This window comes from Mesocricetus auratus, unplaced genomic scaffold, assembly GCF_017639785.1.
Source record: "Mesocricetus auratus isolate SY011 unplaced genomic scaffold, BCM_Maur_2.0 Super-Scaffold_100014, whole genome shotgun sequence".
In the NCBI taxonomy this organism is placed as follows: Eukaryota; Metazoa; Chordata; class Mammalia; order Rodentia; family Cricetidae; genus Mesocricetus; species Mesocricetus auratus.
In genome coordinates, this window is record NW_024429197.1 from 2,598,201 (window position 1) to 2,605,089 (window position 6,889).

General features: G+C 52.9%; 1 long non-coding RNA gene across 2 annotated transcripts; it reads right to left on the bottom strand.

Moving 5' to 3' along the window:
* Positions 1-490: 490 nt before the first annotated feature.
* LOC121144163 lies at positions 491-5,682 on the bottom strand. 2 transcript variants are annotated; one of them, XR_005881472.1, is made up of 3 exons: positions 5,463-5,682; positions 980-1,124; positions 491-598 (listed from the first exon to the last, which is right to left on the bottom strand). It is a non-coding gene; the product is annotated as an uncharacterized LOC121144163 (long non-coding RNA). The 2 variants fall into 2 exon arrangements; XR_005881473.1 differs by lacking the exon at positions 5,463-5,682 and adding an exon at positions 1,540-1,686.
* Positions 5,683-6,889: the final 1,207 nt, after the last annotated feature.

The following is a 6,889-nucleotide window of genomic DNA, read 5'->3' on the forward strand; positions in this document are numbered from 1 at the left end:
ATTTTGGAGAGTGGCGCTGAGGCTGGGGTGCTGCTGGGGAGAGGGCGGGGAAAGGTCTCCCTTGGTCTCATGGAGTCAAAACTGAACAGGCCTCAGAGCATTAGCTGCCCAATGCTTCCTTGCACAGAGTTAAAGAAAGATAAGGCTAAGGAGGGAGTGAGAGAGGGAGGGAGGGAGGGAGAGAGACAGAGAGAGAGACAGAGACAGAGAGACAGACAGAGAGACAGACAGAGACAGAGAGACAGAGGCAGAGACACAGAGACACAGACAGAGAGACAGAGAGACAGAGAGAATCAGAAGTCCCCAGCAGTCTGTGGGGTCCCACTACTGGGATTCAAGGCTTGCTATTTTCTGCCCAGCTACCTCTTGGAGAGACCCAGTTTGTACTGAGGGAGCCCCCCTCCAATCTGGGGGTGTGTAACATCCTTCCCTTGTACCCCTAGATAGTCAGCTTTCCATTGCTGTGATAAACTACCACTGAGAAAGTAACTTGCATGATGACAGATTTATTGTGACAGTGCTCTGGAGGTTTCACCCCCCTGGTCACCTTGACGAGGCAGGGAGCGTGTAACCAAGCTGGTTGCTTTCTCCAGGCTGTCTGGGAGGCAAAGAGAGAGGATGGGGGCCAGGACAACTGTCCCCATTCAAAGACACACTCCCAGTGGCCTACTTCATTCAGCTGGGATCCACCTCCTGAAGCCTCCACCACCTCCCAACAGCCTATTAAGCTAAGTCCATCGATGGATTAATCAGTCGACTGTGTAAGAGTTTCAGTGATCCATCGCTTGGGAGGCCCCGCCTCTGAACCCCGCACACAGGAGCTCTTGGAGAACGCTTAAGAGCCGAACCACCACGATGCAAAACCAGCACTGAGTCCATGACCCTCTCCCCACAGGGGGCCTGGCTGGTCCTGTTGGGGAAACCACCCTCTGCCTCTGCTGACTGCAGGCCTCCTGTACCTTCTCCTCCTCTCACTTACCATCCTCCGGGTCTACAAAGCTGAGGATGCTTCACACGGGACCTTCTGAACGAGACACATGGAGACATGGCTGAGGATGCTTCACACGGGACCTTCTGAACGAGACACACGGAGACATGGCTGAGGATGCTTCACATGGGACCTTCTGAACGAGACACACGGAGACATGGCTGGGAGCTGCAAGCCCAGAATCATGTTGCCAGACCCCTGTGCACTTTAGCCAGGCAATGATGGCGCACGCCTTTAATCTCAGAGCTCAGGTGGCAGAGGCAGGCAGATCTCAGTGAGTTTGAGGCCAACCTGGTCTACAAAGTGAGTTCCAGAACAGCCAGGGCTAGTGAAAATCTGTCTCCAAAAACAAACAAACAAAAAGCCCAGTGCACTTTGAAACATATGGGGAGCAGAGGGCAGACACATTGGTCCTGTGATGCCAGACAGGACAGGCTGTGTGGATGGCCTGTTTGGGAGCCAGGCTCAGGCCCGGAGAGAAGTCTATGGTCAGTCAGTAACTGAGCGGCAAGGGTCTTGGCAGATGCGGAGGCAGGAACAAATATATATACCTGGATTCACGGTCCCTTGTCTAATGAGTCGATGCCACTAATTCCCTTCTAGGTGGCAAATGTATCCCATCTGGTAGCCTGGGTGTCACTTGGGGACTATAGTTTACTGAAAGGGGAGCCATTGTGGACACCCAATCTTGAGCACCCTGAGAGGTGACAGGGCAACAAGGGGCATGTATGACCTAGGTCATAAACCCTCCCTTGCTCAGGCTATCATCCCAGCGCTGCCTCGCACAGAAAAGGCCCCACCCTGAGCGGGACCTGGCACCCTCTCTGTGCACGCCTGTGATGATCTGTCTTAAAGCTGTGTGCCCGTGAGAGATCACCAGACCCTGACCTTGGGCACTCAGCCCTCCTTCTCCTGGGGTCAGAAGAGTCAGGCTGGTCACAGCACCCTTGCCCAGATGACCCCTTCCCCTCAGGAGTCTCCCGAAAGGTCTGGAAGTCTGACCCTTGAAGGAGAGAAGGGAGGTCTCTAATCCCAGCAAAGTGAAGGGCAAGGAGGCCGGTCTGTGGCTCTGAGACCCCTGAGGCTCCACTCTGTCTGTGAGATGGGGCAGGAGAATTGTCGTATCTGAGGTGACATTGCTAGAGAGTCTCTGTCCCAGCTCCGTGCACCTCAGGTGTCTTGACTGTAGGTGAAGGGGGAGGGGCTGCAGGTCAGTCACCTCACACCTCATTCCAGGACAAGAATGTGAGCAGGACACAGGAGACACAGCTGGGGAGCCCAGGAAGTGACAGGAGCAGGGGACTGGAGGGTGAAACTGTCCCATGTCACACAGATGAGCCAGTGGAGGCATCCTGTGTCCCCTGCGCACACATACCTCCCTGCGGTGTGCCAGAGACACGGTGAACCTGGGCAGATGCCTGAGGCCGGTAGGGCCCCTCTCTGCCTACAGAGGAGCTAAAGACATCCATTGATACAGCCACCTGCCTCTCGCCATCTACGCATGGTGGCCTAGCTTGGACAACAGGGGTGGGGAGGTGTCATTGCCGTGAGCTGGGATCCAGCTCCAGCTCCATAGAGAGAGGACAAGTTTGGGCAGTTCCCAGCTGCCTCTTCCAGAAAGTGAGCGGAGGGAGGCAGGAGGCAGGGGAGGAACACATGGGAGGAACACATGGCTGGGTGTGTTGAAAGATCTACCTGTGTCCATGGCCCATCTGATAAGATGTTGACAGAGACTTAATGGCAATGACGTTTACTTTGTTTTCTCTGGAGCCAGGCGTTGAGCCAGGGGAGGTGGCTCTGCAGCTGCCTGCTGTGTGACCCAGAGCCAGTCACTACCTGTCTCTGGGCCTCACTTTCTGTCACCCCTTTCCAGCCTTTGTCTGCCTCTGCCTTCCGCATGCTCTTTCTTCTTCGTCCAGCCCTGAGCATCCCTCACATCCACCCCAGCTTTCCTGTCTGTCTGTCCACCTGTCCCCCTGTCCTTCCCTCTCCCCACCCACTACCACTGGGATGCAGGGCCAGGGGAGGGGAGGGTTATGTTGAGGGCTCTGCTCACTGGTGACCCCACTCCCCAAGAGCCACTGCCCACCAAGGGCGGTGGCTGCTGCCCAGTAATTGGCTGATGGCTCATAACACCCGTAAGACTGTTAACCCTGAAGAATTGGGGAGAAAGATTGAATCCATGACCGTCTGTTTGAAGTAAGCTTTATTCTGGGGTGCACTCTGCACTGGTCAGTCCAGCTGCCTCTCCCTAGGTCGGGATTTTAGACAGCAGCCATGCTGGCCTCCCGAGGTTCTTTTTTACAGGACAGATAAGGCATTCACAGGGGCGAGAGACTTGGCTGTTGCACGCTGTTAGAAAAATGCAATGGAAGGGAAGGGACAAGGGGAAGGATAGGCATCTCGTGAATGGGGTCGCAAGTTTAGTGTAGGTTGAAAAACATGTTTTGCTATTTACGTCAGATTTAAGAAGCAGGAATGTATTCTTTATTACAAACAGAAACCTTGACATGCAAGGACTTACACAGGGCAAAGAGGAACTTACTCTCAGTTGTCTTGGCTGCAAACAGAAACCTTAACCTGCAAGGTACATTGTTCCTGGTTTGACCTCACAAGACCTGGAGTTTAGACTTCCTTCACGTGAGCCCTGTCCCCGGCCATCTGTGGACGGTGAATCTTGCCAGAATGACAAGGGAATGGGGCTGAAGTCAAGTTTTCCATAGAAGAGATGGTGGGTGTGGCTTCAAGAACAGAACACTTCCCGAGAGCCAGGGAGAGCTGGCAAGGCTTCCTGGGGGAGGCGGGCCATGAGGGCCCAGCATGCATTTTGTGTGTTCAAGGCCAGCTCCCCTGGGAGGTGCTGGAAGGACATGGGATAAGGCCCTGGTGTGCAGCTGCTGTTCCTAATAGTCCCATGGACAGATGGGTCCAAAACCCCCAGAAGACTGAGGCAGGCAAGGGACCCTTGTTCTTGGGCTCGCACTCTGTCCTCTGTTGGTTCTGCCTGCCCTGTTACTGACCTTCATTCTTCACTCTACGTTGGTGCCCTTCTCTCCTCAGATATGGGAGAAAGGGAATGTGCTGTGTGGCCTTGGATTAACTGCTCACCCTCTCCGGGCCTTCTTAGCAGTGCCAAGTCAGTCATAGCTTTCTTAGAGCATCTGCTGAGCCCCAGGCTCCTAAGGGTCATGAGGACTATGGGTGGGGAGGGGTCTTTGACCTTCGGTTCTTCCATTTGTGGAGCCTCTGGATTTGGGTTATCTCTAAGCTTCCTCTTCTGATGTTCTCGGTGTGGTTCAGCCATTTGGGAGCAGGTTCACTCCCAGGCTGACCCGTCAAACCCCCAGTACTCAGCTGGAGCAAGGCTATTAGGGGAGATGGATTGCATGGCACACACACACACACACACACACACACACACACACACACACACACACACACACACACACACACAGCATATGCAAACAAATACAAACCAAAAACACCTTTTTTAATGTCCTGGTAGAGGGCTGTTGAGATGGCTCAGTTGACACAGTGGTTGCCACACAGGCATGATGAGGACCTGAGTTCAGGTCTCCAGCACCCATGCAAAAAGTCAGACACAGTGGCACACGTCTTTCATCTGAGCACTGGGAAGCTGACACAGCTTCCTATACCTTGAGCATGATGGGCTAATTAGCATATCAGTGACTCCAGGGTCAGTGAGAGACCCTGTCTCAAAATAAAAGTCAGAGAGTGACGGAGGAGACAGCCGACACCAACCCCTGCCCTTCACAGATACACACGCATGTGCACACAAACACCACACACACACACAGAGATGTCCCAGTATTCATACCCTAGGTCCCGTGTGACACCCCCCACACACATACCCTGAAATCAGGCTGTCACTAGCTCTCCCTAATCAACTCTGGTCTGCATCAAGGTCTGGTCTGCAGATGCCTGAGAAGTGACAGCTAGAGATGGTGTGTGACCCTAGGAAAGGGGAGGAACCCTCTCTTCAGTGGGGGCTTGGGTGCTGTCTTAGGATGACATGGGAGAGCAATGGGGTACAGGTGAGAACAATAGGCTGTACCTGCTCTGGGCTACATATGTCATGGGTTACAGCGTGGTGTATGGTGTGGTGCCTTTCAGCTTGGTTTTGCTGTGTTAACATGTTTTACAAAGCAACGGTTTGTCGTGAGTTACTCCGCGTTGAGTGCAGGTGCCAAGACAGAAGGACTCCACCTTGTTTATCTAAGCAAATTGCTGCCACCTGCCAGCACACCAGGAGCCACACACTGATAAATGATTTATCTATGCCCGTAATCAACGCCTGTGAGTGCGTCAAATCACACAGGAACACCAGTCACCAGGGCTTAGCCACGTACAGATGTCACTCACACTAGAACTATCAAGGAACACCACAAGAGTGCCATTGGCCTTTCATGCCCCCCTTACTCCCAGAAAATCATCGTCTAAGTGGAGAGCCTACCTGATGATCTCTGTCCCTTGGCAGCTCAGGTGGGATGTATCCTTGAAGGCGACATGTGGGACACAGAGCCCTCTTTAGACTGACAGCTGAAGCTGCCACCCAGGTGGCATTGACAGCCGTGTGTCCAAGTTGCTAAATTTCTCTTCTGGTGGGGCTCAGCTGTCTGAACCCTGAAGCTCCCTGAACCCTGGCCTGGCCATTCTGTAGCCTGGATATCATGACATCAGTATGACGTCAGTAATTATGGTGGGAATGGAATAAAAGACTCTGTGATCGCCCATGGTTACGATTACCAAGTGCATCAGTTACTCTCCTTGTTGCTATGACCAAATACTTAACAAGAAGCCACATAAGAAAGGGAGTCTCAGTCTGCCATAGTGGTGTACAGCTATAATCCCAGCACTCAGGAGGCAGAGATAGGTGGATCTCTGCGAGTTCAAGACGACCAGCCTGGTCTACAGAGGGAGTTCCAGGAAGCCAAGGCTACACAGAGAGAAGCCCAGTCCCCAAAAATCTAAAGAGCCAAACCAAACCAAAAAACTAAAACAAGCAGACGAACAAAAAGTGAAAAGAGAAGAAAGGGAGGCGTGCTTTCAGCTCACGCTTTGAGGGTCCACTGCACCGTGGCAGGGCAAGCAGGGCAGCAGCAAGGTGGGGCAGCTGCCACAGTGCATCCGAGCGAGGAGGCGCAGGAAGACGGTATTCACTCAGCTCGCATTCTCCTTCTTCTGCAGTCTGAGACTGCAGCTCAGGGAGCAGTGGCACCTACACTCCGAGTCAGTCCTCTGAGTTTAACTGTCGATCCAGCTAGCCCCTCCCAGACAGGCTGATGATCAATATTAATTAACACAACAAGCCGAATCAGGAGCAGCTGGTGACATTGGCCAAGCTTGTGGATTTGTTCTGACGCTGTAGACACACACAGACGGGTCTGTCCAGGAGACTGCCATAGTGCGTGGATGACAAGACCCCAGACCTTGGTGTGAAGTCTCCACTAGGCTGAGGTGCCCCTGTGGAACCTAGTTCACAGGTGCCCAGAATGGAACCCAGGGCTTCATGCATCCTAGGCAAGTGCTCTGACAACTGAGCTAGCTCCCTTGCTGTGTGGTGTAGATGGAAGTCTATGTCCCACCTGGCCCCACAGCCATTTAGTACCAAATAAACACACAGAGGCTTATATTAATTATAAACTGTTTGGCCAATGGCTCAGGCTTCTTATTGTCTAGCTCTCTCTCTTTATTATTAACCCATTTTTACTAATGTATGTATCACCACGTGGTCTTGGCTTACCAGAGAATGCTGGGGCGTCTACCTTCCTGGTACCTACATGGTGTCTCCTTGAGGCCACCTGCTACCTTTCTCTATCCCCATTTGGATTTCCCACCTGCCCAAATACTGCCTGTTCATTGGCCGAAACAGCTTTATCC